This window comes from Pleurodeles waltl, chromosome 11, assembly GCF_031143425.1.
Source record: "Pleurodeles waltl isolate 20211129_DDA chromosome 11, aPleWal1.hap1.20221129, whole genome shotgun sequence".
Lineage (NCBI taxonomy): Eukaryota > Metazoa > Chordata > Amphibia > Caudata > Salamandridae > Pleurodeles > Pleurodeles waltl.
Window position 1 is genome coordinate 93,314,892 of NC_090450.1, and position 24,037 is coordinate 93,338,928.

Sequence of the window (24,037 nt, forward strand, 5' to 3'; positions counted from 1 at the left end):
AATCTGCAGACTAACAAAAAACAATTTGTTTCTATCTCAAACGGATCAAAAGATGCTCAAAACGTTGTGACATAAGTTTGTGCGGAGTAGAGGTCCCCACACAAAACTTAACTGATCATCAATTGCATAATTCTATTTGGCTGTTAAACCGATACTAATGAGGCAAATATTTGCCCAGACAGTATAACCATTTGTAAAAATTCTAAAATAATGAATACTATCAAACAAAGTTCCACATTATGCAGCATAATGTACCTTTCTTGCTGCATTACAGTCAATCCTGCCTCAATTTGGTGCTCCCCTGATGCACAACTCCAGTGGCCCTGTCCATAGTGTATTTTTAGATAATCATGATTTCTCAATTCTAGCTTTGTACAGGGTTACCACAACAGCCAGTGAACAATAGTGAATGTTCACATTTGCACCATCATTTAATTGTCAGTACATATCCAGTTGTACACCATTGCTCTGTAATAATCAATGCATGTGGATATTTGATCCAGCAGTTGTACTATGCCTATGTAATGTTTACTGAATACTCAGATGTGCTACTTTAACTTGTACTCCTTAACGCATGCGCAGATTTGCCAGTTCATTCTTGAATCCTAGATGCACAGATTTGCACCATCATTTCACAATTAAAGGAAAAAATGTGCTCCTCCGTGGCACAGAGAAGCTTCTGAGCACTCAATGGGCGCAGTAGTTACTACCCCTAACTAGATGTCCAATTGTTAACTTCCAGCCTTTCGGTTTCGTCTATGCTGGTTTTGTGTTTTTTGTAAAACTACTTTTGTTGAGCTGCCGTGCCCTCATCAATGTAAAAGAAAAAAATGTATTTTGGCCCCACACACCACACTTTGCCATAGAAACCCTTGGTTCTGACGGGAACTACTTTGTGTGGATGTGCTCTTTGTGGAAGAGTACAGTGCAGTCACTCAAAGGGAAGACAGCCAATGGCTGATGTGAGTCGACAAACTGCCCCATGCAGTATGCCGCAGTGGGCAGAATAAAAGTGTGAATGATAGCAGCAGACCAATAGATGAAGAGAACTCTCTGAATGTCCCTATAAGTAAGCATAAATCAAAATATATTTTCTAACACCAGCCCTAGAGTTTGTGAAACTAGGACCAATGAAACTTTCCAATCCTGGCCGAGTCAATGGACAAGAGCTGCCCTCAGCACTCGTTTTTGGGGACTGGAACTTTGTTTCCTCATCGGACTTTGACCCAGAGCAAGAGTACAAAGCACACAAGATGAGACAAGGAGGAACAACTGTGACGAAGAAAGCAGAGATGAAAAACATGTGCAAGGGTGGGTTAAACGAGGAAGGGGGTGTCTGGTAGCAGATTAGAGAGTCGTGAAGTGGAATCAAACTATGCAGCCTTGATATTCGGCACCCCATACCTTAACTAGCACCGGCAGTGGGATAGCGAGCAAAACATAGGGGCCCAGGACTTATTTTTACCAAATTAAGCACTGGCTATTTCTCTTCTTGCCTTTGCTCGGCAAAAAAATAGCTTAAAAAAAGCTTGGTAAATACTTTCTTCGGTGCAACCCGTAGCATATGGCAGGGAAATGATGAAGTTAAACAGCAATAGAGATGCTATTGCAGATAAAGGCATTACTGGCAAGTCACAATCACAAAATATTTCAACATGTGGTGAAAAGTAAAATTATTTTTTATTTCCAGAAGCCGACTGCCTTTAGATCAAGCAATATGCTTAAAGGATACCGTGCTGCAGAGATAGATTTTCAGAAATGTAATTTAGATAAATCTGAAGACATGAAAATAATGTTAGATAAACTATTAGAGCACTACTTAATACAAATCAGTCATAATACCGAATTCCAGGAGCAGTTACTCTTTAGTGACCAATAACAACATGTTCCTGCATCCCTGCCCCACCAATGACTCAGTCTGGTTTCCTCAGGAAAATAGATTTTTTATTTACAAGAGCCAACTGCTTTTAGATCAATTAATATGCTTAAAGGACACGGTGCTGCAGAGACAGATTATAGAAATTTAATTTTTAGATACATCTGAAGAGATGAAAATAATGTTAGATATGGAGTGTTCATTTTATTTTAAAACTCTTGAAGTAGTTCTGTTTATCTTCATTTTGGGTCAGCAAATGTGCATAATACAGAAACGAAATGTGTCTTTGTGCTCGTTATGTGAAATGCACTACAATTCATAAGGAGTTAGAATTCAAATTAATTCAGATTAGTCTCATGAAATTTCACCAAATGTCTAATCCTTGTTGGAGTTACAGTATTTAAAAATAAACTTTGACTGTATTGGCAGAGTACGTTTTTATGTGGCCTCACCTGGGCCAATGAGCTAGCACGCCGCACCTGGCCCAAAGCCAAAGAGGGAGAACGATATATCTTGATAAAGCGCGTTTCACCATGAATAGGATGTGGACTAAGTGAATATTTTTATTGTAGGGAGGAGAATTTTGCTGTATGGCAATGGGTTTTCTTGTGTATCAGAGCCCAGCTCCTATTTTATGCACCTGCAGGGAGTAAAGTGAATTAAATTAACAAAATATTCCTCTTTGTAAGAACCTCTTTCATTGGGCCGTGGGCAAGCAGGGGTTACTGGGCCGAACCATGGGGACTGAAGCCCTTTACTCCTGATGTCTCGGGGCCTTACTTACAATGGAGTCCGTGTAACTGGGCCAAGCGCCTCTTCTGCACTTGACCTAGCTATGCATGGTCTGAGCAGTCCACGGCTCCCCTCTGTAGGGTGGGGGGGGGGAGGGGGGGGTGGATACAGGACAGAACACAGGCTCAGAAATCAAAATGTGCGCAGCAGCAAGAAATCATTGTCCAGCCAAATACTCTTATGAAAAAATAAATGTGATTTATTTTCTACTAAAACCAATGTTCATCTCAAAATGAAGAGAGATTTTTTGAGAAAAATAAAGAAAAAAATATTGGGGAAATGAATTTCCCCATTGACCTACATTGAAGCAGAGTCAATTATGGGTGGGGGACAGTTAAAAGAAAGCAATTTTTGACAAAAAAAAAAAGTCTTCCACCTTAATCTGGTCTGTTGGCATGAGGAGGGAAACCTAGCTCACATTTCCTGAGCTTTACTACCTAAAATAAGCCACTAGCTCCGAGATATCAGGTTAAATTAATTCACTTTACATCCTGTAGATATATAGGACAGGCATTTGGCCCTGTGCTGTGGCAGAAAACCCCATCATGATACGGTCCCAGATGAGATGGTGGCCAAAATAAAAAGCTCAGACATTGTAGATGGACACTACACCGTGTTTTGCTTTGCATGCTCCAGAATACAACATTATACTCAGAGTGGACGGCTCAAGAGCGGCGCTATTCTCGGCTTTGGGGGTGGGGGGAGGGTTGGGGACACAGGGAGGGAGAAACTGCCACTAGTTGTTCCAGGGCACATCCTACTTACCTACTTAGATAAACTGAACTTGCTGGACTTTGTACCCTCTGAAGTGAGCATTTGTTACTATTAGTTATTGGCTGGTAAATGATCCTACTGGAGCAGCTGGTCCCCTCAACGGAAGATTAAACTGACTAAACAGAAACTTGCCTTGGTCTGAGAACAAACTATGTGCATATTTACGTCAAGTATCCTGAGAAAATCTCAGGGTAATTGTCATAAATACGCACATAGTTTGCAATAGAGGCTGAGAAAATCTCAGTTTTAATTACTTTAACTCACAGGCCAGTACATAATACAACTGAATAATATTTGACATATAGATACCGAATAAATGCACGTTTAAAAATAACGTTTCAGCTGAACACAGAACATTTGTAACTTTGCTCGAGTGTTGACGTGCTACAGCATCACCGAACAATGAGTACAAATGCTTAGAGTAGAGGTACAAACTATTCCGTACAAACGGAAGTTTGAAGAAGTTTCCCGTCTTCATGGACCTCTGCGAGTAAGGGGTGAACCTTCACCGGCCTTTAATTTTAAGACACAGTCAGGCGTGTGCAGGAAATGCTTTAAAACACTACTCAATCAAGAGATACTATTCAAAGGAGCATTCACTCACAAGGGAAGCTTCTCTCTTTCTTGCAAGAACAGGAATGCCATTTGGATTAATATTGCCCATTCTCCCATCCATAAAAGAAATAGTTTGTCTAAGTAACATAAAAAGTTACAATCAATAGAAAAGAAGCCTGCAAGTCCAGACTTTAGTATGGATGTTTCGTTGGATGCTGTGGCAGACAGTGGTTACAGCTCTACATCTGCGGAAGCGTTCCTTTAGCTTTGGTGCCCCAGGCTGTCGCGTGGGCTCTCATTATCCTAAATGAGACTACTGGATTTCTAGGCAGCAGGATCGATAACGGTGTGGGGGACTGAGTCTGACCCACGTGTAAGGCACTCTGTCACCCTAAATCCGGTTGTTGCTCCGGCTAACTAGCAGTGCCTCATTTCTCCCACGGGGAAGAAATGATTGGGCAGCCGAGCGCATGACATCTTTGGAACTTCTCAGGGAAGTCGTGGTCACTCAGATCCAAACCAACTCTCTCATTCACTATATGGTCTCATATACAAATGACAAAGACAGTATAAGTTTTATATAATGTTTTAATAAAACGACTGTATTTTAGATATTAAGGCGTGAGCCGCAATAACCAGAACAATACAACATAGTAGGATTGATATAGTAACCAGGAGAGTAAAACATAGAAATAAAGCTATCATAATTCCTAACCGTTTCTACTCTCCCTCTGCTTGTTCTATTTAGAGCACAGCATGTTAAGCTTTCAGCTTGCCTTTCTGTATCACTAGGGAGACGGACACACTCATACCTGAGCAAAGGCCTGTGATCTTGTTCAGCATCTGCAACGAGGCAGTCAGCGTCTAGTTGTGGTTCCCTGGTCGGAATCTCCCTCTGCCATGTATTGGGACAAGGAAGTGATTTTATAACTAACATATCATCGTGATCACAAAATGTTCCTACGCAGGAATGGCAAGTCTAGACTCCTACCACGTCTATTGGCAATGTACCAGACTGTATCCTTGACTAAAGCACAGAGTGAATATGTTATGAAGAACTCCAGTGCTGAAGTAGGCAAAACAGTGTGATATGAATAAAAAACAACACCGTAGAACTGGCTATTCTGTAAAATAACAGTACGAAGCCTAATAGAAAGCATTTAGAGCAAAGTGCACAGAGGCTCTAAGCTGTTAGCAAATGAATAAAATATATTTAGGGCAAAGTGCACAGAGGCCTAAGGCCTGAAGCTAATGCGCAAAATATACATAAAACTGACCACACTACACCCTCCCCTTGTCGGTAGCAAGTGGTTCCAACAACATAAAAAAAAACATGACCTAAATTTAAACCCAACATTTCGACAAGATGAGAAGACAACAAAGTCATAAATTTAGGAAACATGTGACAATAGAGCGAATTGCAATATAGTGTCAATTTAGTCGGGAGAGAGAGAAAAAAAAAAAAATCCAATTGTCAAACAGAAGCAACAGAACGTAGAAGCTCCTCCACTTCGAGATATGTCAATATCGGAAGATCCACGCCACAAAGTACCATGGAGCAGGTGTGTTCCAAAGCCCCAAAACCATTCAGGGCGGCACCCCGTGTAGTGCCACGGAAAGAGACAAAACCATCTTCCTCCAGGAAGGGAATCTCATAATCCGCTTCACGAAGCAAACGCAACCACAGTGCACAAGTCTGGGAATGAGCCCTAATCGGGAACATCAACAGATCAAGATCAACCACTGGAGAGCGCTGCAGTGAGAGACAGAAAGCCAGTGCATGTTCAAACGAGCACCAAAGGCACCGAAACACGGGTTGCACACAATCCAAAACCGGTCGGAACGACAAAGACCAGTCACACTCCAAATGAGCCAGGAGTGTTGCTCCAAAACGCTGCATCATGCGTTCACGACACAGCTGTGCTGACGGGAGCAGCAATACAGGATCTCGTTGCGGCGGGACAGCCATTGCGAAAAAATAGCAACAATAGCAAAACTCCAGCAAATAAAGCCAAAGTAATTGGGAAACCCCCAAAAATGCTTCCGAAAATAGAGTGTATAGCCGAAGGTATCAAACCGAATACGGAAGAGAAGGTGTGAACGAAACCAACACCAACGGCTTTGAAAAAATGAGCAATACCAGCAGTGCTAGATGCATTAAATATACGTCCCACAAGTTCACCGAAGTGACTCGGAAAGTTAGTATTCAAAAGGGACTGTATCTCCGCCGATGACCTTGCCACTTGAAGTGCGTAGGTCTCGCTAGCAGATGTAAGGGCCACATGCTTTTGAAACAATAAAGCTTTCAGCCGACTCAACTTGTCGAAATCAACCTTGGAAGTAGCAATATGAGGCCAGATGTCCGCTACCTCCCTAAATTCAGTAGGGGGAAACAACACATTCCCGCAGCACGTAACGGCCTTGTTGACAACGACGATGTAAACTATTCCGGCACGCATGCCACAGCAGCCTTCGCTGTTAAGAACAATGTAACTGCCGTTAGAAAGCACCTGGAAAGTGTTTTTAATTACCGGAACTCCCTTCAGATAACAAGCTAAGTTAGCAATCGAAGCATTACACGCTCCGTGCAAGGACAGCTGTTTACAAACCATGGAATGGCTAACAGAAGTTTCGCAGTCGCTACCGCTAAGAAAAACTTCCCGCAAACCATTAACACATCTGTACTGAAAAGGAAGCTCCCACACCTCGTGTATGTAACTGTCACCCAATAGTTCATATCTACCCACCGGAATGTGCTTCAAACAAGAAGTAAATTGCAGAGTGGAGATAGGCAAATTAATAACCCCATGAATCAACCACTCAGCTGACGGAATCACAGCCACCGTAAAAGGCAGTTTCTCCAACTTTTCAATATTTAACATAACATACGTCGCTTCCTTCTTAGCCATCAATTGTTGTTGACGAGTTAAATTAAAGGAGATAAAGATCTCTCTGGCACGAATGTGCTGCCATGGAACGCGACCCGCCTTCAAGGTCTGAAGAGTCCAACCCAGCTGCATGATAGATCGTGTCTGACTCTGCCCATGATATAAAGAAGACATGTCTGATTTTATAATGTCAATAGCAGAAGAGACAATGCTGTCAATCGTGTAAACACGGTCAGAAAGGGTATGCATGCCATTATCAACAACAGACAAAGTCTGCAGCAGATTTTCTCGATCAATCTGTCTTAACCTGGCTGCAGCCTCCTGCTGGGAAAGTTTCCAAAACTCATTACACACTTCGTATAAGAACCTTATACCACACTACAAGGCCCACAAGCACTTCTGCACCCAAAATGGATGACAAATGCCAGTTGACACACAGGTCTGGTGTAAGGTTGACTGGGCCACAAAACCAGTTGGAGACCAGACTCATCTATTGTCAATTCGAGGAGGAGCCGGGTGCTAGAAAAGGACTATCAATTACAACAAGGTCTTCAGGGAGTACCAGATGTTCAGCATCCTGAATCCCAAAATTGGCCAATCACATTAAAAATGTTTGCACGGTGGGAGCATCCACGGGTTCCCACTGCACAAACAGGAGCAACCACGTGATCAAGAACTTGTGGTGCTAGGCCCAATTTTAAGCAGTGGTATCCCAGGGATGATAAAAGTTGGAAGCGTTGGTCCAACTGTTGGAGAGCCAGGATAATGGAGTGCAGTCTGCAGACACCACTCTCAGACATGGGGTGAATGGGAAAGACACCAGTACCCATCTGACTGGTACTGGGTAGAAGGTGAGTGATGCAGGCTCACCCCACCTATTGTTCTGGAACGCTTCTCGTCAAGAGACCAATTGCACACAGCTGCAAGATCAAATAATACATGATTTAAACAGATGTTCAAAACCAAGATGTAAATGTTGCTAATATTTGAGTAGACTAAAAATACTACATAGCTCCGAGAGGTAAGACCTAGCGGAAAAGATCTGTCTACCGCATCTTGGTTATAGGTTCAAACCAGGCGGTGCTGTCTCCACCTATCATTCCTCTAAGGCGGACAAACTGAGTGCATTTGACCTATCGGAGGCAAGCTGGTGACATCGCTGCTTATTGCTTCACCGATTCATTTTTACAATATTTTTAAGAGATAAGTAACTATGCCGAAACTGTATCGAGCTGTATGGTTTTAGCCATCTGTGCCCTGCTTCTGTGTTTAGAACTTCTACCCATGAAACAGCATGGAGTATGTGCACGTACCCACAGAATAATATACCATTTCCAATAGTGGGGCAGGGATCAGTATTGTGGTCCACTTGAGGCTTCAACTCTTGAGTCATGTCCCCTCCTCACGTTCCACAATGATTTACACTGCAAATTTCTCCACCTCAAGTGCAGAGAAATAATCAGTTGTCTTAAATCCTTCAAGTAGAGGAAAGTGGGTGTACAAGGGCGTGGTTAGCTATGGAAGTTTGGGGGCACCCGCCAGCCACTTGCAACACTGCTCGAGCCAACTTCCAGATATCTCTGGGAGGGCTGACTTTTCAAACATAGGACTTCACCAAAATGTACAACACCAGAGGTGCTCTTATAGGTGGCTCTGTGGAAGGCATGGGACGAACCGAGCTCAGGACTAAACTCATGAGATGAAGTCAAAACCCGAGCCAGTGTAATACTTTCATTCACTGCCTCACCCTGTGTAAACATGGCCCTGCTCCATCGAGTCCACCATCCTTCTGTGTCTGCTTCCCCTTCTATTCCTTCCTTCCCTCTCCACCACATGCCAGCTTTCTTCCCCTCTGTCACTGGGTCAGTCACCTGTAATCTCTCCTATGCCTTGTCTTTCCCTTGTTCTTTTCATCAAGTTTTTTGTCGTTCGCCATTCTCTGACACTTGTTTCATTCTGCCGCCCTTTCTGCCCGTTCTTCATTCTTATACCCTCTTTGTTAACACCGGCTCAGACACGACAACAAGATGACTCAGTGATTCAACACTCGCCACTGACATCTGCTGCTATCTGCAGGGCACAAGTTTGTGCCTCAATGCAAACTCACGCTTCCATACATCCAGGACCAGTTGAAGTACCTTTTAAATTGGTATTACAAATATATTTTATTTACAGCACTTTGACACGTCAGCGTTGTGGCATGAACTGCATAACAACTGGTTATTTATTAGTGTTAGCATAAGACAACAACGAGTGCTTGGTGGGACCTTGACGGGGATTACCCTGGTAATCAGCTTGGGGGAAAGGAAGGGACTGTATATAGCAAGATTCCCTTTACGAAAAGGGGTCACACTTATCTATAATCTTACCAACCCCAAGGAGGAAGTTTAGATTATACTGTGATAAAGGGAGTCAGCTTGGCCCAGAATGCCCTAACAGTCCTGCCCAAGAAACTCACCCTCCATATCTGAAAGGGATGAACCGCAGTATAAAAGGGCTGTCCTACAAAACCCCAAACTTACAGAAAGATCGCTCTTGTCAGCGGTAAAGGCCACAGTGTATTCCTTCCCAATATTAGAAGATTGGAAGGACTAGGTCAGTTTCAGACATGCTTTCAAGAATACTGCGGGGTATTGATAGCATACATGCTCTGTCCATGCTGGTTGGCACACACGCTCCCAGCAGCTCCCCTGCTGCATAGATTTTGGAAACAGCTTTCAACAGTATCGAGCAGCAGCTGCAATAATGGGGCATCCCTCACTGTGCCGCAGGGCCAGAGAGAACGCATCATGAGAACTGCATGTGTGTCAAACTAGGGAAGGCTAACTACAATACAGAGCGGTGCTTAATTTGTGTAAAAAAAAAATTAAAAAAAATTATATATAGAAATATACACACACACACACGCCAGGGCCCTTCTCAAGAGGCCACTACAGCTTACACCACCCAATGCCTCTGCCAGTGACAGTAGCAACACAACTACTAACTTCCGACTACTTCAAGTGTGACAATTCTAACTATTTCAGCCCCCAAAAGCTATAAGAATGGCTTGGGCAGCAGAGTGACAGCACCATCATGTGTCCAACCATCATAAGTGCAGGTGTTGACAGTCAAGTGCCCTACAGACCCAAAAAAGACAAACAGGGGCCGGTAGCTGGGTTGCTTATTACTATCCAAACTCTAATTTGTATGTTGCAGACCTTGGCATAGCTCTCATGAGTGAAAGATCCATCCCTAGAGATTAGGAAGAGTGCCCGAGTCCATCTCCCAATACGCTGATGACACGGTCTTGCAAATCAAGAGAGGTCTTGGTCTGTAACGCTTGCTGACGGCCATGGAGGTTCAATGTGATAAGAACTACCAGCAAGTATTTCAAAAACAAATACTGTTTTATTCAGTTAAAGTTTAAAAAAAATTGTTTTGTGGACATTCCAGGGCAACGGGATACACATCTTTGAATATGGTTGCATGAGAAATGTGGCCATCACTCCCACTTAAACATTTAAAACCCGAAATCAGCATTACTCATCTTCTCGGTCCAGTTTATCGAGTGAGTGGCCTGGTCCCGCTCTTGCTCCAATTTTGGAAAATATAAAAAGCTAAATTCTTAATAGCCGTAAGTTCCAGCAACGAGGCTTTCAGGGCAAGGTGCGGCATCTTGGTTTAACCTAACCCAAAATAATGTATTGGGGCCCCTATTTCTCCTTTCATCTTCATCATTTCTGACAAAGAGTAAATTCACATTCAGCCAGTGCTAAATTTGCAGAATAATAAGGGCCGGTGCTCAAAGCGCTGTTCAGAAACCGCCGGCGGCACCGGTGTGCCAACTACCAACCTGCGTGGTCTTAAATCCACCTCAAGCCGCTTCGATCCACCGCCAGACAAAGGAGGACAGAGCAAACTGAAAGTGTTCAGACCACACCATGAAATGCAGACAATGTCTGTGGGTTGCAGAACAGCTATAGGAACAGAAGGAGGACAGGACAGGTAGGTACATTTATTTTTAATAAGTACTGGGCCCATTGCACAGGGGAGAAAAATTAAATAGCCCCGGCCCTGTAAAAAAAAGTGCTGATGCTAAGCACCTGCACAAATTAAGCACTGCATTCATCCTGCTAAGACAACACCGAACGGTGAATGGACGAAGAGAGAAAAGACAAATAGATGCATGGCAGAGTGGATGGCTCGATGAATGCGTGAGTAGATGGATAGGTGGCTGAGCGGTTGGATGACAGAGTAGAAGGCAGAGTGGGTGGACAGCAGGATGGGTAATGAATGGATGGACGACGAAGTAGATGGATGGATGGCAGAGGGGATGATGGTTGGATGATCGGATGGATGAGTAGATGGTAAGGTGGATAGATGAATGATAGATGGCAGAACTGGTGGCTGGATGGCAGTGGAAGAATGGGTTGTTGGCAGAGTGGATGGGTGAACAGACCAACGAATGGTCGAGAGGACGGATGATTGATGGATTGAATAGGGAAAGACTCAATGACGGATGACAATTTAATGGAAGTTAGAATGTAAAGGTGAAAGAGGCTTTTGGCAGGTGGATGGAAGGGTCAAAGGATGAATGGATACATGCCTAGATGGAAGAGACAAGGAAGCTCTTCTAGGGAGGGCTAGACTCGCCTGCTTTCGCTTGATTGGTTCCATCCGACGTTTATCTCAAAGCGGAGGGGTATTATAATTTTCTGGCTATTCCCTTGCTTTGAATGTTACATTTATATTTACTGCATCTTTTGTATTGTAACAGTTTTAATTAACTAAACCACAAATGTATTACTATAAAAAGTAGGAACACACTGCAAAGTTATTGCGCCTTGCCTAGCTCGTGGAACTATTCCTATCTTCAAGCATGTGCTCCCGTTCACATGAAAAATTATTGATTGTCTTCTGGGCATTTAGATTTTTTTTTATATGTTAAAAAGTATTCCTTTTCTTCTGGCCACAATCTCCCTCTATTTAAAGCGTCATTGAAGTACATGTATGATTAATTTGCTATAAATAATTTTCTAGCACATACTGTGTTTATTCCATGTGTTTCTCACTTTCAATGGCTGCAAAATACAGGGACAGGGTGGACTGTTTTTTTGTGGGGTTTTTTCTGTATGGTCATCTTGTTTGCAGCTGAATGCGTGTCCGCTCTTATCTCCATAGGCGCGGCAGAACTTAGAGGCCAGGAGCTGAGCTGGAGAAAAAACACATTCTTTGTATGTTTTTCATTTTCTGAAGCCTCACCCTGCACACAGACCTCAGGGTGAAATGCTCCTGGTTTACACAAGCTAGAGACGAGAGATGGTCTGCAGGCCCCCCTTCCCTTTTCCACCTTCCCAGAGGGGAAAGGATCCCAATTACTCCCCTGTTGTGGGTGTTCGTGCTCAGCGACGGAGCACCAAAAACGGACTCCACACACAATACTAACTGTTTACACCATTTATTTGCCATCATCCTCTTAAAACTCTTAGCATCAAACATACTTAAAATATGCAATACCACTCACATCGCCAGTTCACTCACAACAACAACACACCACACGCACATAACACCAGTCACCCTCCCAGAACACAACTATGCCCCCTGAGATAAGGCACCATGTACAGTTCCAATTGTGTGCCCCTTAACTCGCCTTCAGGCTGCTACAACTGCACTTACTTTCAGCACCAACTGCTCAAACTATCCAATAAGCACATTATTACATGACAGATCGGTTTATCACAAACAGTACTCTGCTACCGTGGTCCTCCTGGGCAGCCACTCACTTGTGATGCTTTACTACTCAATCACTGCACCACTCTCTACAACTCTTATCCCTTGCTTTTTACTTCTTGGTGCAGCCTTTACAACTTTTTAAAGTAACAAATCGCCCTTTAATGAACTCACCTCCAGCTTCTTCCAACATTCACCCGCAGCCAATCATCAACACCAAGGAGGTACACCCACACAATCATCAGCAACACTGGCCACAATCCCACCCTTCACCACGAGAGCAAACAAACTGCAGCCACTCACACACTTCGCTACTGATTCACATAGTGCATTGTTTTTAAACACCACTCGCCTATGTAATCAGGCACTCGCGCCATGACCAACCCCATTTGGTCTTACACAGAATGACTGAGCCACTCACAAATCTGCTTTCATATCTCACATCCCAAAACCACATTATTGCTACTGACTTCAGCCACTTGCACCACACATTTACTGCTCCACTTCCAGCACAGCCCACACTACTCAGCAAAGTTAATGGGAACATTACTTAACCAAGATTTACAACACTATCGGCAATGCTAGTCCCCGTACATAATGTGGGCTCACACTCCTACCAGCAATGTTCTTTATAGCCAATTGGAATGTCCCTTACAATATCCCTGCAATCATTCAAATCACAATCAATAGCTTACCCATGCTACTTCCATCACTCACCCCTCCACACTCTCAGAGCAGCCTAGTCACACTAGTCATCAGTTCGTGTTCGCACACAGATCACTCGCTGCTAAAACCCACTTGCTTTCACCACATTAACTATGCAAAATGTCTCAGATTTATCTTGCGTGTGCTTGTTGAGTGTGTGCATGCCTCCTGTACAAGAGGGTAAATACAAGACTGAGTCATTTGGTGGGTGAATGAATGTAATGAATACAAAAATGAGTAATGCGGTGCATGTATGATGAATTGTTGAGTACACCAATAACTAAAGAGGCACTTTCGATCAGAGACCAGGCCTACTGGAATTACCAATGCTTGCTCATGACAAACTCTAGTAACTCCTAAGCGTCCCCTCCACTCACTCTGTGCAGTCTAGGTCTTCAGGACACTCCTGCAACACCACACACTGTGCAATCAGTAATACACACAACCACTTGTCCAGATAGTTTCCCACGCATACTGACTCCCACCAGCTGCTCCGGTCAGCCAACCACCACTCGATATTCATGCTAAGGTTGGCCAGGCAGGCTCAAATCATTCACCCATTGGGGCGATGCTGGAGCTAGAGGCCTGGCTCTGAGGTGAGCTGAGGTTTGCACGCGATTCCTTCCTGCTCGCAAGCTCTAACCTCATGCACCACGACGAAGCATTCGCCTTGGATGTAAAAGTGGAGAGAGAAAGATGCCAATCTAGAGGCTGAACTCTACAACGTGAAATCTATCCGGCTTCCCTACTTGATCCAATTAGCCAGTTAGTATCTATCCACTTCAAGCAATGAGGTTGTAAAGCGTTTGATAGGGCCAGGTGGTCTGTAAATAAACAACATTTTTCGCTAGAATTTGTGATTCATGGTAAGGGTTGCACATAGAGATTGAGTCTTTCACATGGTCAGGGATACAATTTGACACTGAAGTAGGCTTTGAGAATTACTGCAAACCCCCCTCTGGGGGGAGGGGGTGGTTAAGTTGTATCCAGTAAGCGAGGGAAACTGCAAGAACAATGTCAGAAGTAAAGTCCTGTTTCAGCCATGATTCAGTAATAAAAGGGATGTCAAGGTCAACAAGCATTTGCAATGGAACGGGTCTTGCATTTGCTCGTGTTAGAGCTAATAGCGTTGTAAACTCCTAACCGGACTTTTCACTCGTAACGAAACTGTTGTAAGGTAGTTTTGTGTATTAACTCTGTATAATAGTTACTAACAGTATAGTATAACATTTACTGTAGTAGGTCCATTTAAGGTGTTATATTATTTAGTAGTTATAGTCATAATAGTAGTAAAATGTACTAGTTATAACACAGGTCTAAGAATGGTTTGTTCTTCTCCCCCGTGGGAAGTGGAAACATGGAACACTCGGACTGTTGAGGTGGGAGGTTGAGATAGAATGTTAGGTGAGGTGAAGGCGAGTGGAGAAGGCTGGGGAAAGCTGGAGGAAGCTGAGGAGCTGAAGAAAAGGGAATGAGGAAAACTGTATGAAGGCTGAACAGTGGAGATGAAAATAAAGTCTGGAGTTGAAAGATAAGTACTGCGTGTGGTGGACTTTATAATACTGGCGACGAGGAGTGCGAAAGGGGGCACCATCATTTCCACCCCTTTTGATGAATGACATTTATTCCAGTAAGAATTTTATTCATGCCTTCAGTATATAATGAGGGTCCGTTTTAGTAAGGACTTTATTCATCCCAGCAGTTTCTAAAGAGCAACGGTCCCGATCTAATTCTTATTCTTTGAAGTGACAGATACCGGTGTAACTCAAAACTCGTGTCTACGGTGAAAGGATGTAACAGACCGCCTGCCAGCTTATTGATCGCACGCTCGTTCACTTAGAATTCATTTTCTGTGATGACAAATACAGTAAGATTATTTACGGCGGAACTTCAAGATACAGTATTCTCCTCAGAATTGCCTTTCTGTGGACCGCCTGCCAGTTAATTGTTTGTGCGCTCGCATACGCCAGAATTCATTTCTTTGCTAATAACCTCTACGGCGGCATTTCAGGGAACGGTAACCGCCTCAGAATTCCTTTCTGTGAACCGCCTTCCGGGTAACTGATCGTGCGCTCGCATACGCATTTCTTTGCTATTAACCTCAGCGGGATTCGTTACAGATACTTTTCAACGACGGAAACACTCTGGCCTGTCTCCTACTCTCGCTGACAGGCACAGCATTCTATTTCTGTGAACCGTCTGATAGTTTATTGTTCGCGTGCTCGCAAACACCTCTGAACCAAGTTATTTCCAACAACCACAGTGAGATTGGTTACGGCTGCACTTCATCGGCGGCATTTCAGGAAACATTCTGGCCTGTTACCTGCTCGCGCTGACAGGCACAGCACTGCACCTACTCGCGCTGACAGGCACAGCATTCTATTTCTGTGAACCGTGGACTTTATCGGCAGCATTCTGGCCTGTTATCTGCTCGCGCTGACAGGCACAGCACAGCAAAATCAAGTCCGGGATTGGACTCCGCAAACTTCAGTCAATATTTTATCAAACGTAATGGGAATTTATTGAAAGGGGAAACCTTCTTACCTGTTCCCAATTCAGATGGTAAGGCTGTTGTACAAACTTCAAAGTGCATGTTGGGATTGATTTGCTGCTAATGTCTTTTCTCTAATTTTCTCTAATATTCTGATTGAGTTGTGGGTTAAACAATGTAATGATGCATGTTGGGATAGTCTTGTTGCCTATACCTTTTCTCTAATTTTTCATTTCCTGGGTGGTTGATTTGTTGTGAGAACTTACTATTTCACACTTCTAACAGCAATTGCTCCATTGTAACTTATGATTTAGATAATTAATTATATATTTATTTTCATTTATTCAAAAGGAATAATCATTATATATATATTTGCTCCCCGAGTGATATAATGGCTGCTGCAGGGATGTCCCAACCAATCCCCTTCTTAAATGAAATGGGGGAACCCAACATTCCGTGGAAGGATTGGTTTAAAATTTTCGAATCCTATCTAATAGCTATTGGGGGGGGGACAAATTTAATCCCATAAGGAAGCAACACATTTTGCTACATAATTTAGGGACTCATGGGAGGAAAATTTATGATTCTCTTCCAGATCCTAATAACCCCGATGGTCAGATTCAGGATGAGTATGTAACCACATGTATAAAACTTGAGAAACAGTTTGGAGACCGTGTTAATGTTGTTCTGGAACGACACAAGTTTTTCTCTCGATGTCAAGGCAAGTAAGAGAGTGTCACCAACTATATTGCAGCTCTTAGAGGGTTGTGTACGTTGTGTGATTTCGGGAATCTCAATGACTCTCTCATTAGAGACCAATTAGTCCGGTGCACTAATAATGCCAAAATTCAGGAAAAACTCCTGCAGAGAAAACCGGACCTACAGGAAGCCATTGAAATTGCGAAATCTATAAAACACACTGAAATTTGTCTACAGGAAATTAGACACACACCCGTTGAGGAACATGTAAATGAAATTACGAGTGATCCCAGAGATGATAAAATCCTTAAAATCAGAGGCAAGGACAAACAACCCCAACTGTACGGAAACATTAAACCTAACTTTACATGTTACCGCTGTGGTAGTAGTAATCACCTGGCTAATTCTACCCAGTGCCAAGCCAGATCTGCAATTTGCAGAAGATGTAGTAAAAGGGGCCATTTTGCAAGGGTGTGCAAGGACACATCTAAACTGATAGATAACAAGAAATCGGAAGATGCTTCCCAATTGATCAAGAAGATTGTATTACAAGTAAATTCAGATAATAGTAACTCCAATCGTTATCCAGAATGTACCATACCCATTAATAACAAGTTAACTAGGGTATATGCGGATTCTTGTTCTCCATTCACGATTATCAATTCTCGTGATTTAAGTGAGATTGAAAACGGAAGTAAAATTGAATTATCACAAGCAGATATCTGTCCCAAAGGGTATAATAGGGATCCCATTTGTTTGAAGGGAATGTTCACAGGCATCATTTCTTTTAAAGGGCGATCCACCGTAGGTAAGATATATGTGGTGGAAGATGGTTCCAGTTTGCTGGGGTGGTAAAACTTGATCCAAACAACCCTGAACAAGTGATATGTATTGAGAGCCCTAATGGAAGTGAATTTTTTGTACGTGAGTTCCCAGAAATTTTCTCTGACAAACTAGGGCTTTTAAAAAATTTCCAGCACAAGATTAAGATCAAGCCTAAAGCTAAACCAGTTGCACACAAGACTAGACCGATACCGCACCTGCTAAAGAGTGCGGTCAAAGAAGAATTGAACAGGTTAGAAAATTTAGGGATAATACAACCTGTTGACTGTTCGGAATGGTTGGCCCCCATCGTGGTGGCAAAGAAAAGTAACGGTAAAGATATCAGGCTGTGTGTAGACTTGAGGGATTTGAATAGGAACATATGGGTAGAGAGATACTCCCTTCCTAGAATCCATGAGATCCTTAGTACTATGGGGAAAGCGGCATACTTTTCAGTTCTGGATCTTTCAAATGCATATCATCAAATCGAATTGCATCCCGATTCTAAATGGCTCACAGCTTTTACCACCCTTTTTGGCTCATTCATGTTCAATAGAATGCCCTTTGGGCTCACATCAGCAGCAGCTGTCTTTCAGAAAGTCATGCAAAGCATCCTGGGCGACTTACCTAACACCTTATGTTTCCAGGACGACGTGCTAGTTTATGGTGTCTCGGAAGAAGAGCATAATGAGAAGTTAAGAGTTGTCCTTCAAAAGTTGAAGACAGCGGGGCTCACATTAAAAAGTGAAAAATGTAAATTGGGGGTGAGTTCAGTAGAGTACTTAGGACACATTATCTCTAAAGACGGATTCAAGCCTAAGTTCTCCTTAGTAGATGCGGTGAAAAAAGCTGATCCTCCAAAAAACAAAGACGAGTTACGATCTTTTCTGGGGTTGGCTGAGTTCATGTCCAAATATGTTTAAAAAAATTCATCTATCTCGTGTAAACTTAGAGGGTTATTAAAAAATCATGTACCATATATCTGGACTGATGACCATAATAGTGCATTTGAGCAAATCAAACTGGCCATAGTGGAAGCACCTTACCTGAGCAATTTTGACCATAACAGGAAGACAATTCTCACAACCGACGCCAGCAAACTAGGCTTGGGCGCCACATTATCTCAAATTGTTGAAGGGGAAGAAAGAATAGTAGCTTTTGCATCCAAGGCCCTAAGCAAAGCAGAATCTAATTATTCGGTTATCGAAAGAGGCCCTGGCGACCTTTTGGGCAATAAAACATTTCAAGTTTTTCCTCTGGGGAACTCAATTTGCCTTGAGAACTGATCATAAACCCCTAGTATATGTGTTCTCCACCAAAGGATTCAGCAATAGCACTCCAAGAATAGCCAGGTGGATCTTAGGGCTTGAAAATTTTTGTTTCAATGTGGAATACATTCCCGGTAGTAAGAATTCTACGGCTGATTTCCTCTCTAGGTCTCCTATGGACATTAATGAGGAGGTGGAGATTAACGAATTTCCCATACTGTTAGTTGACTTACCTTCCATTAGTAATAACGAATGGGAGTCAGCATATAAACAGGATGACGCCTTATCCTTATTAAAGGAAGAAGATAGAGAGGGGTGGCCATTAATGAGAAGAGATCTGGAAGATGCCATCAAGGATTTTTGGGAAGTGAGGCTGGAGATAAATGAAAAGAATAATTGCGTACTCAGAAATGACAAAATCATACCGCCACAGAGTCTTAGATTGAAAATAATAAAACTTGCCCATGAGGGCCATTTAGGACGTAGTCTCACCAAAGCCAGAGTTAGAGAGTGTTTTTGGTTCCCCAATATGGATTCCTTAATAGAAAATGAGGTTAAAAGATGTTCTGTTTGTGCTGCAAGTGACAAATCTAAAATAGTTCGCAAAACGCCCATCTCTCCAGTCCAAGTTCCCAATAAACCATGGGTTAAGCTAGCTTTAGATATTATTGGCCCTCTTAATTATATAGGTCTCCAAAAAAGATTTGCTTTGGTTCTAATCGATTACCATTCCCATTGGATATCCATGAGATTTGTAAACCAAATTACCACAAATTCTGTTATTACCTTCCTTAAGGACATATTTGCTGTGGAAGGAATTCCTGAAACGCTTATTACAGACAACGGTGTACAACTAACGTCTTTAATGATGAAACAATTCCTGGACTCAGTGGGCATAAAACATCTCACTACTGCTCTATACTGCCCTAGGGCTAATGGCCTGGCTGAACGTACCAACCGTATGATTAAAGAATGCATTCAATTGGCCTCTATTAACCATGTAAATGTGGAGTGTGCAGTCAGGGAGATGTTGTGGGCTTACCACACTACTCCGAATTCAATTACTAAGACTTCCCCTTTTGTTACTTTACGTGGCAGAAAACCATGCACCAAATTCTTTCCTTTGTGGCTTGGGGGTGGTAACAAAAACGAAAAGTTATTACCTCACAACAGTACAAAAATAATGATGCACCAAAACAATTACAAACAAAGATATGATATTAAACATGGGGCGAAAATGCAAAATTGGACGGTGGGAGATCAAGTCTTAGTAAATAGACCATTGGGTCAAGCAAGGTATTATATGAAAGACTCTAAGTTCACAGATCCCTTCTACATAACTAAAATAAAGAAAAAATTTGTTATTTTAAATAATGGCCAATGCTGGAGTATGGATAGAATTGTTAAATACCATACACATAGCCATTTGGCAATTTCCGATAGGGTCTAACGGTGAATGGAAAAAAAATCTGTACATTCAAACGATCATCCAGTCCACTCCAGTGAGGCCTGCATAGTCAAGGAGAATAATTTTTTGTTAGCAACAGTGTAACAAATGAACTTTTGTTTGTCATAAAGGGGAAGAAGTGTTGTAAGGTATGTTGTAAGGTAGTTTTGTGTATTAACTCTGTATAATAGTTACTAACAGTATAGTATAACATTTACTGTAGTAGGTCCATTTAAGGTGTTATATTATTAAGTAGTTATAGTCATAATAGTAGTAAAATGTATTAGTTATAACACAGGTCTAAGAATGGTTTGTTCTTCTCCCCCGTGGGAAGTGGAAACATGGAACACTGGGACTGTTGAGGTGGGAGGTTGAGATAGAATGTTAGGTGAGGTGAAGGCGAGTGGAGAAGGCTGGGGAAAGCTGGAGGAAGCTGAGGAGCTGAAGAAAAGGGGATGAGGAAAACTGTATGAAGGCTGAACAGTGGAGATGAAAATAAAGTCTGGAGTTGAAAGATAAGTTCTGCCTGTGGTGGACTTTATAATAGAAACTTATCGGCAAAAGTGCAATTATGTACGTAACCGGAAAAATAGCAATTAACTGTGTAACAGGGTCGATATTATGCAAAGCGCTTGACTTCTGCCAAGCGAGATTGCGCTGCGAAAATACTGAAAAAGTAGTCCACTAACCGGATGGAAAAACAGCGAGCCTCGTATGTTTTCTGTACTTGGTCGATGCGCTCGAGGAGGGCTAACCACCAGAAAAGGCATGATGTATGCGTGCCTTCCACTATTGAAATCAAGCAGATTCTAATAGGCAAGCCCACGAACCAATGAAAGACACTGACGTGGCGTGGACGGGGCTCCGAGCTCTTTTTAATTCCTAAAGCGTCTCGCTAGCGAAACGCATGCGCAAGCACATGCAACGCAAGCTCGACCCTAAAAAGGAGGGTCCTATGCAAAATGCAAGGACCGGGCATCGAGTAGAATGCAACTGATGTTAAGTGGGCCATAGGAAGAAGTAAGAATATGATTTTTCAGGTGGGGAGGGCAGCAGTGTAGTGAAGAAAGGGTCTCCGGGGAGGGATCTATGCTAAAACAGGGCTGAGGCATGGAAGGAGACATACCCATGTGTGCCAGAGGGTTGCGCACATAAGGATCAGAGGTGGGAGGATGCATGGCTGAGCAAGCAAGAGTTAAAATACTTAGGAGGCATCATCTAGAAACAGACAAGTACTCTGTTTACCTGGGAGGAAAGAAAAGCAGCGTCCAAGACCCTTGGGCCCATTCTTGGCGTGGACGGGCATAGACGGGACTGCTCCAAGCGCAGCCAGTGCGTGCATACAGTGCATTAGCGCCAGAGCTAAATAGCAGAGGGATGGTCCACACATTGTGGCTGGTGGCAAATACTGGAGCACGTACAGAACAAAATAGTGGCTCTGGTGCAGCAAAACAGAGGAGCAAGAGAATGGCAGCAAAATTAAAGCGAGTTTAGGCCTTTGCCCAGAGAAAAAGTGGACCGAAAAGCCAGAGAGCAGAAATAGGAGTAGCAGTGGCAGAAGTAAGGTGGGCAAAAGGCAAGTCCCCTAATAAAATCAAAACAGTGTGAACACAATACAACCAGTAAGTTGTGTCCTACGTTAAAAACACCAAGTACAACACAATCAAAGAGCACTAATGAAAACTTGGCTAAGGTAAGAATCAACTACAAGTGCAACTAGTATAGTAAATGTATCAAGTGCGGCAGGAGGCCTTTCTAACTTTGTCCACGTTGCAGCCGCCCATGAAAAGCAGAGGGATGGTCTGCATCTTGTGGAGAGAGGAAATCACTAAAGCACTGGATATGGAGACTAAAGCAATCTGTCAGCCAAAGAATGTTCAGGATTGAATGGGCCTTGACACAAAAGGATATTGTCCCAGCAAAAGGGCATCAGTGCAGCATTTTGGGGTGGATAGGGTGACTAGACGTCCCGGTTTTTTGAGGACTGTCCCGGTGTCCCCACGCTTCTCAATTTTAAACAAATGTCCCGGTTTTTGGGACAAAGGTCGAATTATTACATAAATGTCCCGGTTTTTGGGACAAAAGTCAGATAATCTAGGGAAGCATAAATTCAAGGTATGCTCTCCTTTAACAGATGCCTACAGAGTATGCAATAATTAAAGTATTTTATCTGTTAATATGAGGCAACACAGTCCCCTGTCTGCTCCCAGCAGAGAGACGGAGTGGGGGGCAGAGAGAGGTGGGTGGGGGCAGGTTGGGGATGCAGGGTGGGAGGTCAAGCCATAGCGAATTTTATATATATAGTCTTGTAAATAAAACGCAAAAAACTGGACATGCCAGATATAAAAGTGAGTGTAAAGTCATTAGTCCTTCTTTTATGTCTGACCTGTCCCGGTTTTTGCTCCTCAAAATCTGGTCACCCTAGGGGTGGAGGAGCTACAAATTGGGTCTGTGAAAAGCATCCGTCCATCTGTCCTTTTGCAATATTGACCGTGAAGGTAAACCTGCTTCTGTGCAGTCTGAATGCATGCATGTTGTGTGGAACTGTGCATGTGCCTGTAATGGGGGCGAGGGGGCGTGTGTGCACCCTCACGCATAGGTGCCTTTAGTTCTCTGTGCAGGAGTACCTCTATGTCTAGAGGTCACGTGTGGGTGTAGGTCTGTGTGCACAGATGCCTGCTCTAGTGTGAGTGTGTAGTGGTCTGTGTGTTGCTCTTTATATGTACAAGCCATGTGAGTAGGTTAACCACATGACTCCATGTTACCGGAATACAGCTTTTTCATTCGTGGACTTTGCTTGTACATATCATCGTTACCATGTGTGTTGATCCAACGAGCTCAATTGAGAAGAACTACGCCTACAACTCACAGAATGCACGGAGATATGCAAACCAAACATGGAACTGGAAAGGTCGGGTCCCCCGGACTTGGAGCCATCTGGGCATCCTACATGAGAGTGCATTCACCACCTGTTGGCTTTGTCAATTTCTTTGCTTACGGGTGGGAAACCTTTCTACCGAACCAGGAAAGAACTCAAGAGTAGAAAGTTTATAGTCTGCGGGTGGCAGCCAGCCAATGCAAAGAATGTGTGTCTATGCCAATAACCCTCACAAGCTCATGCACGTCAGGCATCACAAAAAAACTGTAAACAACTCATGGCTGCCAAGGGAGAGCATCTCATCTTCGACTCCTTCCGGCAGCAAGCCTTTTACCGAGGTCACAATGCATTCTGCGGCGTGTAGCTCCACTTTTTCAACTCGAAGTCTCAAATGGAAAACCTGAAAAGGCGGAAAGTGTCGCTAGATGAGCAGGCAAGACTAGCCGAAAGCGTCGCGCGGGACAGGGATACCTGACAACGATGGAACATGGCACATGCAAGCATTTAACACGCTAATGCAAGGCATCAAGTTTGCAATAAAAATGCGCTCATTCCTAAAGAGACAGTGGGCTGAAATTGATTTTCCAATGTGCAATGTCAAGTACCTGAAATCTATGCTCCCAGTCTCGGTTCGCACCTCGAGTAATTAATTGGAAAGGCAGCTTCAGATAAACACCATCTGAGCTGTACTTCTGTGTTCCAGGACCCGCCGGGTCCTAGTGCCGCGAGTGTAAGATTCAGCAACGCAAACTGTGCGGCGTGCCTGGCTCACTGAAACTTTGCGGCGTGCCTGGTGAAATTATGTCCAGGAGCTGAGCCAAGGCGTTGATGGGGAGTGCATTTAACAATTAAAGTAGGTCATAAATCACAGAGATGCACAATTTGCTGCAAGATCGGCCAGAGGGTCCTGGGTAGAACGTTAGAAGAATCGCGCTCCGGCTGCACACGACTGATGGTAAACGAGCAGGGCGGATACTTCTGGAGGTGACAAGCACCGCCCTGCAGCACTCCTTCTCAGGGGACGTGAGAGGGCGAGTGTTTTGGTCTCTGTCATTGGCAGAGTTGCCTTCCTCGGTGGTTGTCCAGTCCGATTATCCACCGGCGAGTAAACGCCAAACAAAAAGATGTCT

At 43.3% G+C, this 24,037-nt stretch overlaps 1 protein-coding gene across 4 annotated transcripts in view; it reads right to left on the bottom strand.

Moving 5' to 3' along the window:
* GPR160 (G protein-coupled receptor 160) overlaps positions 1-24,037 on the bottom strand; it is a 194,179-nt gene that overhangs the window by 50,758 nt on the left and 119,384 nt on the right. The window contains exon 1 of one of the 4 annotated variants that reach the window (XM_069213185.1): positions 23,513-23,605. The exons of the other annotated variants lie outside the window; for them this stretch is intronic. The gene's annotated coding sequence lies outside the window, so the exon portion shown is untranslated. Of the gene's footprint in view, positions 1-23,512; positions 23,606-24,037 lie in introns of those variants that run through there. 4 annotated transcript variants of the gene reach the window in all.